Source organism: Littorina saxatilis, linkage group LG2, assembly GCF_037325665.1.
Source record: "Littorina saxatilis isolate snail1 linkage group LG2, US_GU_Lsax_2.0, whole genome shotgun sequence".
Classification (NCBI taxonomy): domain Eukaryota; kingdom Metazoa; phylum Mollusca; class Gastropoda; order Littorinimorpha; family Littorinidae; genus Littorina; species Littorina saxatilis.
In genome coordinates, this window is record NC_090246.1 from 65,432,074 (window position 1) to 65,445,014 (window position 12,941).

The following is a 12,941-nucleotide window of genomic DNA, read 5'->3' on the forward strand; positions in this document are numbered from 1 at the left end:
AGACAACAAAAGCATTGTCCAGAAAAAACTCAAATCATTTGGTGCAGGCTGATACTGGGAAGCTTTCAAATATTCTTGTTGCAATGCTGATTGTCATGATTTTGTTTTCGTTTCTTTAAACAATTTTTTTGAACAACAAAAGGCAATAACATGAATGCAAGACTTCAAGCATATTGGCAGAGGAAAATGTCAAATACAGGATCATTTCAAAACACAAAACGTTATCGATTTTGAGTCAAAAAAGTTATAACACGAGTTATGAATTCTCAGTGGCAGCTTCCGTGCAAAGAATACCTTGGGAATTATAATCGTTAACATGCTGCTTAAACTTTTCCGAAACTTGACATGCAGAGCATTACGCAAGACAGGAACAGAAGGAAAAGATAGAGTTTCGGTCAAGAAATAAAGTCGTCAACTGTGTAAGAAGATACTGCCTTGATGTGTACGTGCGTGTGTGGATGCGGTGCAGGGCCGTTGGGGTCAGGGTGGAAGGGACGGTGTGGAGAAGAAGATTCTGAGTCCTTGTGTCTGTCTGTGTCTGTCTGTCTGTCTGTATCTGTGTGTCTGTCTGTCATGATGTAGGTGTCTATATCTGCCTGTCTGTCTGTCTGTCTGTCTGTCTGTCTGTCTGTCTGTCTGTCTGTCTGTCTGTCTCTATCTTTGAAATGTATTACATTTCAAGTGTGTATTATATAGATGCAAGGACAGGTTGTAAGAAGCCTTAAACGTCTATGCTTGTAAAGTCTCTCTCTCTCTCTCTCTCTCTCTCTCTCTCTCTCTCTCTCTCTCTCTCTCTCTCTCTCTCTCTCTCTCTCTCTCTCTCTCTCTCTCTCCCAGTTAAATCTGAATCCTTGTTAAATAAAGTTCAATTCAATTCAATTCTCTCTCTCTCTCTCTCTCTCTCTCTCTCTCTCTCTCTCTCTCTCTCTCTCTCTCTCTCTCTCTCTCTCTCTCTCTCTCTCTCTCTCTTAATGTTATCATTGTGTAGGCCCCTATCTGTGCGTCCCATGGACAGATTGTAAGAAAAGGCGTAGCCTTAAATCTTAATCCTTGTTAAATAAAGTTCAATTCAATTCAATTCAATTCTCTCTCTCTCTCTCTCTCTCTCTCTCTCTCTCTCTCTCTCTCTCTCTCTCTCTCTCTCTCTCTCTCTCTCTCTCTCTCTCTCTCTCTATGTATGTATGTATGTATGCATGTGTGTGTGTGTGTGTGGGGGGGGTATGTGTGTGAGCTTGTGTGTGTGTGTGTTTATGTGTGTGTGTGTGTGTGTGTGTGTGTGTGTGTGTGTGTGTGTGTGTGTGTGTGTGTGTACAAGCGTGCATATGCGTTTCACTTGCCAAAACGAAACCTCAGACAAAATGCAATAAAAACACCATCACACAACAACAACAACAACACGACAATAAATGAGTGCATAGCCAAACTACAACGCAGGGGTCAACGCAGAACGAACGGAAGAAGACGAGAACAAATATCGCGTGAGACAGTCTGGAATGAAAGACTGGCTCCGGGGAATTCCGGCCTAAAAATGCCGCTGCTACCGGCCACATTCGAAGACAGTAGCGCCAAGGCTTGTTCCTCTGATTAGACACAACTTCTGGGCCTATTTCCTGCACATCCTTACCATCATACATAGCTAATTTCCTACACTGACTGGTTTACCCATCACTTTTTTGCGGCAGATACGTATGCAGAGCATTGCCCTGGTTCCCTCCATATAGAAGGCGATGCTCAGTCACGTAATGCTTACAGGCCTGAAGAATCATCGCAGTTCTGTTGCGCCTCTTCTCAGATTCCCATGATATCGAAATGTATGTTATGCTTAGTAAACGTGCTTGCTGCTACCCAAGTATTTCTTGCATTTTGTATACAAACATAATGCATTAATCCACTCGACTTTGAACACTGATTCGCATAAATCATTGACACACACAAAAAAGACTTAAAATCTCTCCAGATAAACGCTGCAATGATTCTCTGGAGGTCAAGCAGCATGTTTACTCATATCATGCAATTAAACTTCGTGGCACGTTGCACTCAATCCGCTATCACTGATGGAGATTGATCTTTCCCGGTAATCAGAAAACGCACGAGGTGGTTGTTTCTCCCCAAAGTCTCCCATAAATACCTACATCATCCTAACCAACAGCACCACCGCCAACAATTCGTTACTCCTTACGCCAGCAATAGCTATGATTACTTTTGTAGCACACTCAGAGCAGAGACACACACACACACACACACACACACACACACACACACACACACACACACACACACACACACACACACACACACACATATCTATACATCTATACATATAAATAAAAGAGAGTGTCTGTCTGTGTGTGTGTGTGTGTCTGTCTGTGGTCGCCATACCTCTGAGATGGCAAGAGGCAGGAACAAGATAGTGTGCACGTACACTCCCTAGGTGCCGCAGATGTGCACCTGGGTTTTAGTTTCTTGATTCATTGTTTCCTTTCTCAGATTATGGACCTCCCATTTATTGAATACAGCCTATATGGTGCAAGACCAGTTCAGTGCCTACTGTTCACCTGTAGCAAGCACATATGCCAGTGATATTAGAGACTCGCTATTGCTCCTATGAGGGGAAGAAATGAAGAATGAAAAATTAACTGGACAGTTCCGGAAATTTCTAGAAGGTAAGGGAGATAACTCTTTTTTGTCTGTGGTCGCCATACCTCTGAGATGGCCCAAGATAGTGTGCACGTACACTCCCTAGGTGCCGCAGATGTGCACCTGGGTTTTAGTTTCTTGATTCATTGTTTCCTTTTTCAGATTATGGACCTCCCATTTATTGAATACAGCCTATATGGTGCAAGACCAGTTCAGTGCCTACTGTTCACCTGTAGCAAGCACATCATGCCAGTGATATTAGAGACTCGCTATTGCTCCTATGAGGGGAAGAAATGAAGAATGAAAAATTAACTGGACAGTTCCGGAAATTTCTAGAAGGTAAGGGAGATAACTCTTTTTTTGTATCCAAACAAAGGAGGTAAAGCTAATCATAATGGGATAGCGAGCGTCTTAAATTGCTACAGGGCTCCGCTTACTCCCGGGCGAAGCCGGGCTTAACTGCTAGTATATATATATATACACACAAACAAACACACACACACACACACACACACACACACTGACACACACACTGACACACAAAAGCACACACAAACGCACAGACATGCAACATATAGAAACACAAACGGCACAGACACACACATGCACAAAACCACACACATGCACACACACACACACACACACACACACACACACACACACACACCAAGCAACAAGCAACAAGTAAGCCAAACGTCTGCTTCTAATCAGCGTTAACAATTAAAGCCTCTTCTTTATTTCTTGTAGAGGTGAGCTAAAACCAAACCTACCATTGCAGCAAGACATTCTCAAAGCTCGAGCTACCAATTTACGTGATACAAATGCTACGACATCAGACAAACCCCGGCATTGGCAAAACACGAATTACTGAACAAAAACATATGTCCTGATGTAATGCCCACAGACCTATAGACAGAGAGCAACAAAGCTAGCAAAAGGTCAGCTCTGATTCGGCTGTTCAATAGAACCCTTTCAAATGTGATGTGTACTTTCGCAGGTGAGGCAATTCCGCCTTCAGCCAAAGCGATCAAATGCGACGAAACGCGAGCTGCTAAACAAAGACAGTCGGCGTGTTTCCAGGTAATGCACATAAACACATAGAATAAAAGCAACAGGTTACGAATGTGTGCTCCGAATGTGTTTTACACCAGAACCTCTTCTAATTTGGTTCATACTTTTCTCAGGTGCGTGCCAGAGCATGTGGAAACAAACGGCAAAGCTGTTTTTCACCTGTGGATAGAGAGAGATGGGAATGCAGAGGTAGAAACGGGAACACACGCAGAGGCCTGGTCACAGACACACGTGGTACGTGTGTCTTGTTTCCCCCATCAGGTTCTGAAGGCCGATAGCGAAAGTGTGTGCCCACCAACTCAATCACAGACAAGGGGGCCCCATGCACGCGTCATCTATCAGCTTGTCTTATCAAACATTGTGAAAACGGAGGAAACAAAATCAAAGTAGGCTCACCTTTTTCCTCCCTGCAGCCGGCAAGCGGGTCACAGGTTCACAATTTTTCCTCCTCCTCCACTTCCTCCTTCTTCTTTTCCTCCCTTTTTTTTATTACCTAGCTCTTAAGCACTCAGAGCTAAACAGCCTCTCGCCTCCAACGACTGGTTGTTATTTTCGTCACTTGGCGAGATGATCTTTTCCGAGGCAAGGCTGACTGACAAGAGAGTAGAGCTTTGCCAGAAAAACTCGGGGCAGAACACAGACACGCACTCCTGCTCATCACCTCAAGGCGGCAGAAGAAGAAACACTAGAGGGGGTGAAAACAGAGGAGAAATGTTGTGGAAACAAGGGGGCGCGTTAGCTATAGAGGTAGAACTGCTGACAACACAGCCCTGCAAGCACACACGGATGCTGCGACCGAGTCAGAGCTAAGCAATCACAGAGGTTATGGACCCAGCGATTCAGTCTGTCCATTTTCTTCTCCTTTACCTCGCCCTTCTCCTTCTTATTCCCTCCTCATTTGTCTAAGCATATTGCTTGGCGAGTGGTCCACGCAGCTCCGGTTGACTGGAAGATGCGGTAACTATAGACACTGAGGACACGGAGAAGAAGTAATGCAAAGGTTGTGTCTGACTCGTTACAACTGAAGACAGGACCCGACGAAACAATAACGCAAAAGGTTGTGTAAAGCTGAGCATGATGCGCAAACCTGAAGACAGGACCTGACGAAGAAATAATGCAAAAGGTTGTGCAAAGCTGAGCATGATGCACAAACCTGAAGACAGGACCTGACGAAGAAATAATGCAAAAGGTTGTGCAAAGCTGAGCATGATGCGCAAACCTGAAGACAGGACCCGGCGAACAAATAATGCAAAAGGTTTGGTCAAAAACAATAAGTTTGCTGACAGACGGGAAACGCAGAACTGCTGCAACAGCCTCACAGGGATGGTGTTAATCGCAGACGATTTCTCAGGCTTCGTTTCCTCTAGAGTCCAGTTTTGAGGGATGGCCGTCCACCGGTGTCCTTGCCTACCAAACACCAAGCAATAATGCGACCAAAGTCCGACCAACCCTGGAACTTTACCCTATCCCAGCTCTTGTGTGTGTGGGAGGGGGGGGGAGAAAGAGGAGGAGGAGAAGGAGAAGGAGAGGAAAAAGAGAGAGATCCCTCTCAGACAGTAAGACTAACAAACACGGAGACAGACAGACAGACAGAGAGAATGTTCTATCAACCATGAAACTCTACCCTCAATTAACCTTTGTGATGGGAAACAGACATAGAGTGGAGGGGGAGGGGACAAACAGAGACACAGAGAGAATCCGGCCAACTCAGAGACTGAGAGAGAGAGAGAGAGAGAGAGAGAGAGAGAGAGAGAGAGAGAGAGAGAGAGAGAGAGAGAGAGAGAGAGAGAGAGAGAGAGAGAGAGAGAGAGAGAGAGAGAACAGGAGAGAGAGAGGGAGGGCGGAGAGAGGGGCGGAGAGAGAGAGAGAGAGAGAGAGAGAGAGAGAGAGAGAGAGCGGGCGGGGAGAGAGAGGGGGAAGAGACAGAGAGAGAGTGAAAGACAGACAGACAGGGGTAGAGCAAACAATCAAGAGAGAGAGAGAGAGAGAGAGAGAGAGAGAGAGAGAGAGAGAGAGAGAGAGAGAGAGAGAGAACGGGAGAGAGAGAGGGGGGGGCGGAGAAAGGGGCGGAGAGAGAGAGAGAGAGAGAGAGAGCTGGCGGGGAGAGAGGGGGGAAGAGACACAGAGAGAGTGAAAGACAGACAGACAGGGGTAGAGCAAACAATCAAGAGAGAGAGAGAGAGAGAGAGAGAGAGAGAGGGGGGGGGGGAGAGAGGAAAAGAGAGAAAAAGAGAGAGAAAGAGAGAGAGTGAGAGAGAAATATAGTGACAGAGAAAGAGACGGGGCGACAAGGAGCGAGACTATTTAGCTGCGTTTCTGCACTCCTTGTGTGGTAATTATCTCTCAGAGTTTATACGCTGTTGCATTCTCAAGAGTCTTCAGCATCGATTGGGTAGACGGTAGGTCCCCAAACATATTTTCCCCGATTCCACTGTGGGAGCAAGTGGGGGAAGACAAGCTAGCAAGGACATAGTCATAAGTGTATAGTCACCAAAGACACAGTATAGTTAGAGTAGAACTGGACACCGTAGTAGATGATTGTATTGAGCAAGAATATAGTCGTAAGAGTATTGGACAAGGACACAGTAGTAGAAGTAGTAAGAACACAGCAGTAGAACTGAGCAAGGACACAACAATATACTGAATAGTAAGCACATATAGAAGCAGGTGTAGTAATCGAGGACAGAAGAAAGTAGATGCAGCGACAAGTACAAATAGTGGGCCAGGACACAATAGTTGAGAGCACAGAAGAGACCAAATACATACCCGTATGACATTGTGTCGAGAGCAAGGCTACACTGGTACCAGTAGAAGTAGTGAGCAAGAACACATAAGGAATAGTGAGCAAGGAAAACATAGCAGAAGGAGTAGAGGAAAAACACAGAGCAGGACGGGTAGTGTGCAACTAGGACACAAGGGTAGGAATAGAAAGCAAAGACAAGTCGCGTAAGGCGAAAATACAATATTTAGTCAAGTAGCTGTCGAACTCACAGAATGAAACTGAACGCAATGCCATTTTTCAGCAAGACCGTATACTCGTAGCATCGTCAGTCCACCGCTCATGGCAAAGGCAGTGAAATTGACAAGAAGAGCGGGGTAGTAGTTGCGCTAAGAAGGATAGCACGCTTTTCTGTACCTCTCTTCGTTTTAACTTTCTGAGCGTGTTTTTAATCCAAACATATCATATCTATATGTTTTTGGAATCAGGAACCGACAAGGAATAAGATGAAAGTGTTTTTAAATTGATTTCGACAATTTAATTTTGATAATAATTTTTATATATTTAATTTTGAGAGCTTGTTTTTAATCCGAATATAACATATTTATATGTTTTTGGAATCAGCAAATGATGGAGAATAAGATAAACGTAAATTTGGATCGTTTTATAAAAGAAATATTTTTTTTACAATTTTCAGATTTTTAATGACCAAAGTCATTAATTAATTTTTAAGCCACCAAGCTGAAATGCAATACCGAAGTCCGGGCTTCGTCGAAGATTACTTGACCAAAATTTCAACCAATTTGGTTGAAAAATGAGGGCGTGACAGTGCCGCCTCAACTTTCACGAAAAGCCCGATATGACGTCATCAAAGACATTTATCAAAAAAATGAAAAAAACGTATGGGGATATCAATCCCAGGAACTCTCATGTCAAATTTCATAAAGATCGGTCCAGTAGTTTGGTCTGAATCGCTCTACACGCACGCACGCACACACACACACACATACACACACACATACACACACACATACACCACGCCCCTTGTTTCGATTCCCCCTCGATGTTAAAATATCTAGTCAAAGCTTGACTAAATATAATAAAGCGGTAGAAGACAGCAAGGAAACAGTAGTATAAATAGTGAGCAAGGACACCGTTGTGGGAGAAGTGAGCACAGAAACAGTAATAGGAGCAGTGAGCAAGGAAATAGTAGTAGGAGCAGTGAGAAAGGAAACAGTAGTAGGAGTAGTGAGTAAATAGACAATACAAGGAGTTCTGAGTAAATAGACAATACAAGGAGTAGTGAGCAAATAGACAATATAAGGAGTAGTGAGTAAATAGACAATATAAGGAGTAGTGAGCAAATAGACAATATAAGGAGTAGTGAGCAAATAGACAATACAAGGAGTAGTGAGCAAATAGACAATATAAGGAGTAGTGAGTAAATAGACAATATAAGGAGTAGTGAGCAAATAGACAATATAAGGAGTAGTGAGCAAATAGACAATACAAGGAGTAGTGAGTAAATAGACAATATAAGGAGTAGTGAGCAAATAGACAATACAAGGAGTAGTGATTTAAATTGATTTGGACAATTTAATTTTGATAATAATTTTCATATTTTTAATTTTCAGAGCTTGTTTTTAATTCAAATATAACATATTTATATATTTTTGGAATCAGAAAATAATAAAGAATACGATGTACGTAAATTTCGATCGTTTTATAAAAAAAATATTTTTTTTACAATTTTCAGATTTTTAATGACCAAACTCACTCATTAGTTTTTAACCCACCAAGCTGAAATGCAATACCAAACCCCGGCCTTCGTCGAAGATTACTTGACCAAAATTTCAACCAATTTGGTTGAAAAATGAGAGCGTGACAGTGCCGCCTCAACTTTCACGAAACGCCGGATATGACGTCATCAAAGACATATATCAAAAAAATGAAAAAAACGTATGGGGATATCATACCCAGGAACTCTCATGTCAAATTTCATAAAGATCGGTCCAGTAGTTTAGTCTGAATCGCTCTACACACACACACAGACAGACACACACACACACACACACACACACACACACACACACACACACACACACACACACACACACACACACACACACACACACACACACACACACACATACACCACGACCCTCGTCTCGATTCCCCCCTCTACGTTAAAATATTTAGTCAAAACTTGACTAAATATAAAAACAAGTCGCGTAAGGCGAAAATACAACATTTAGTCAAGTAGCTGTCGAACTCACAGAATGAAACTGAACGCAATGCAACGCAGCAAGACCGTATACTCGTAGCATCGTCAGTCCACCGCTCACGGCAAAGGCAGTGAAATTGACAAGAAGAGCGGGGTAGTACTTGCGCTGAGAAGGATAGCACGCTTTTCTGTACCTCTCTTCGTTTTAACTTTCTGAGCGTGTTTTTAATCCAAACATATCATATCTATATGTTTTTGGAATTAGGAACCGACAAGGAATAAGATGAAAGTGTTTTTAAATTGATTTCGAAAATTTAATTTTCATATTAATTTTTATATATTTAATTTTCAGAGCTTGTTTTTAATCCAAATATAACATATTTATATGTTTTTGGAATCAGCAAATGATGGAGCATAAGATGAATGTAAATTTGGATCGTTTTATAAAAAAAATATTTTTTTTACAATTTTCAGTTTTTTAATGACCAAAGTCATCAAGTAATTTTTAAGCCACCCAGCTGAAATGCAATACCGAAGTCCGGGCTTTGTCGAAGATTACTTGACCAAAATTTCAACCAATTTGGTTGAAAAATGAGGGCGTGACAGTGCCGCATCAACTTTCACGAAAAGCCGGATATGACGTCATCAAAGACATTTATCAAAAAAATGAAAAAAAGTATGGGGATTTCATACCCAGGAACTCTCATGTCAAATTTCATAAAGATCGGTCCAGTAGTTTAGTCTGAATCGCTCTACACACACACACAGACACACACACACACGCACACACACACACGCACACACACACGCTCGCACATACACCACGACCCTCGTCTCGATTCCCCCCTCTATTTAGTCAAAACTTGACTAAATGTAAAAAGAAAAAAAAGAAGGGGGGGGGAGAGAGAGACAGAGAAAAAAGAGACTAAGAAAAAGAGAGAGAGATAGGAAAGGAGCGTGAGAGATAGGAAAAAAAGAGAAAGAAAGGGGAGGGGAGGAAATTTACTGCATGGCCACATATTAGTTTCTTGTGAAAAAAAGAGTCTGCCTATTTGTGTATGTTACGATATACCTGCGCTCCCATACATTTACAATCAAAGTATTTTTGTGTCAGCCAGTATTCACTCAAAACTGACGAGAGGGAGAGAGAGTGAAATAGAGAGACAGACAGACAGACAGACAGACAGACAGACACTGAGACATACAAAGAGACAGACAAATAGACATACAACCAGAAGAGAGAAAGAGTGATAGAAAACAAGAGAAAGAGAGAAAGAAAGACAGAAATAGCAAGAAAACAAGGAAGAAACAGAAAGAGAAAGCAAGAAGCAAGAAATAGAGAGTGATAGACAAACACAAAAAAAGACAAAAATTTCCACATAACTGAACGCTTGGAGGTAACACAAAAAGTAGGAGAAGACCACGAAGAAGAAAGCACGTGAAACCAAATGCAAAGGCAATGAGGGTGCGAAGAAGAGACACTGTCCTCGTAATCTGTCACAAAAGCCTGCTGGATAGAACGGAGACTGTGTAATCTACAATCATCACTGTCTTCAGTGTCTGACAAGTCGTCTTGGATTTTGAGCTCAAGTTGTTTCTTGTTCGCTGATGCATTGAGAGATTCGAGTTAGTTGCAAAGGGGGGCGAGAGAGACAAGAGAAGGCGGGGGTGGGAGAGAGAGAGAGAGAGAGAGAGAGAGAGAGAGAGAAAGAGAGAGAGAGAGAGAGAGAGAGAGAGGGGGGGAGAGAGATAGAGACAGAGATAGAGAGAGACAAAGAGAGAGAGAGAGACAGAGAGAGAGAGAGAGAAGAAAAAAAAAAGAGAGAGAGAGAGAGAGAGAGAGAGAGAGAGAGAGAGAGAGAGAGAGAGAGAGAGAGAGAGAGAGAGAGAGAGAGAGAGAGAGAGAGAGAGAGTGCTGTAAGCCGATGAGATTTTGCAGTTTGGACCTTTCAAAAATCCGCTGAAACTCTGAAACTCTTTTGAGGGATGGTGTAATTACACGGTGCGAGCGTGCGTGCGTGTGTGCATGCGTGCGTGCGTGCGTACGTGCGTGCGTGCGTGCATGCGTGCCTACGTGCGAGCGTGCGTGTGTGTGTGCGTGTGTGTGTGCGTGTGTGTATGTGCGTGGGAGTGTGTGTGTGTTTGTGTGTGTCTACGTGCGTGCGCCGTGCGTGTTCGTGTATGCGTGTGCGTGCGTGCGTGCGGGCGTGTGCGTGCGTGTGTGTGTGTCCATTCGTGCAACATCTTTTGTATTTTCTCGGTTAAATGTCAATTGCAACCACAATCAATCAACAAAAAGTGTTACTGTCTCGTTTTATCGGTTCCAATGGGATATCGCATTTTCGCTGAAAGCGTGTTGTTTCCTTCTCCTTCGTTAACTCGCAGAGCATCCTTGTCACATAGAATGGTGGTATTCAAATGTTAAATGCAGTCGCGCGCAGCCTTTCAAAAGAGATAATGTTTCGCTCTAAAATAAAGACCATAATATATGACGATAATTATTATTATGTCACGTAGAAATGTCAAAGTGAAGATTATGACAGTCAAAAGTTGACACATGTGTATTATGTTTGCCAAACTACCGCCAAATTAATCGCATTAAAACCGATCACATTCGTGGTTAAGTGACACAATAGATTATACTTTCACACCAGGAGGTCTACGTTAATCCTCATATTTAGCTTCATTGGTAGAAGATAGAGATTGATTTACAATGATTATCGGTTTTGTTTTGGTCAGTTTTTGATCATCGAATTGGGTTAAAGGTTGTTTTTTGTTTTGTTTTTGTTTTTTTCCGTCTTTACACCTGCTCCTTGTCCCGTTGTGCTCTCACACCGCCCCGTCCCTGCATTCACTGCTCCATCCACATCTGAGTTTCGTTCCGCTGCCAGACTTTTTTTATAATTGGGTTAAAGTTTCCCTCGTATTACTGCAGCTTATCCTAATCCACATTAGTTAGATTATGTACCTTCAAAAACAAAATTGAGATGATGACCTTTACCAATCTGCAAGTAACTGATGATTACAGCTGACTATGTTTTGATTACTTTGAGCCATGCACATCGTCAATCGAGCAAAAGTGTTATCCTCTTATCACTGTTCCTAATTAAACTAATTAGTCGGTGGATATCATTTATGTCACTCAGATGTGGGTCATTTGCACCTACGACTGATGGGATTTTGACTATTCTTAGTGATACACATTTTCGAACAAAGCGAAATCTCGCCTTTTAGTATTTTATATAACCTTTTTTTTTCTGTTTCCAAGTGTCATAATGGCAGTTGATGCGTAGTGTTGTGGTTTGTTGGAGTGCGCCGTGCGGCCCAACACATACGTCTTCAGCACTCGAGGTTTCTGTCAGGGTTACCTCACCCTTAGCTCATGGCCCAAGGACCTGCCCTGTGAGCACAAGGTTGGTCCATATTAGTCTGGCCTCTACCCTTCGGCCTGTCCAGCTTGGGAAGCCCTGCCAGGAGTTTACACTCCCGCTGGCATAGCTCTTAGGGTCACCGAGACATGCAAACCACCACACCACGTTAAGGAATGGGCCATGTGGTGGTTATATAACCATCAAAACTGGTTACCTTGCTTGTCATTCTTTCTTTATTTATTTGGTGTTTAACGTCGTTTTCAACCATTCAAGGTTATATCGCGACGGGTTGCTTTGTCATTGATTCATCAAAATTGCCGTATTTCAAGTGACTACTTTGTACAGCGAATGAACAAAAACCGACAAACTGTCGCCATCGTCACAAACATTTGGAAGACAATAACTGAATAACTAACTTTCTGAGCGTATAACCATATTCCCGCAATGCATCATCATAGTCAAATATCATGTATCAGTGATATTCAGCACGCGAGCTCTGGTCACAATATGGACTTATATCCTGTTGAATTGTTTCTATTTCAGGAACTTTATTGTGCACGGTATGCATGCGTATTTTCAAAATCAAAAAGCAACTACCACTGAGCAATTCTATGGGGACGTCAAGCGTATAAATCAGGAGAAAAGTGAGTAAGCCAGGGACAGTAAAGAAAGTCCCAAAGCGGAGCTCGGTTGCCCAAGAGAGCGATTGAGCGTACATTTCAGATGTATGTGCGTGCGCGCGCGCGCGTGTGTGTGTGTGTGTGTGTTTGTTTGTGTGTGTGTGTGTGTGTGTGTGAGTGTGTGTGTGTGTGTGTGTGAGTTTGTGTGTGTGTGTGTGTGTGTGTGTGTGTGTGTGTGTGTGTGTGTGTGTGTGTGTGTGTGTGTGTGTGTATGCTGTTTCGACAGACATTGTATTGTG

General features: G+C 42.8%; 1 protein-coding gene across 1 annotated transcript in view; it reads right to left on the minus strand.

Annotated features, from left to right (window-relative positions):
• LOC138959548 (uncharacterized) overlaps positions 1–4,282 on the minus strand; it is a gene marked incomplete in the record, with an annotated part of 76,873 nt that extends 72,591 nt beyond the window's left edge. The window contains 1 exon segment of the mRNA XM_070331069.1: positions 4,105–4,282.
• Positions 4,283–12,941: the final 8,659 nt, after the last annotated feature.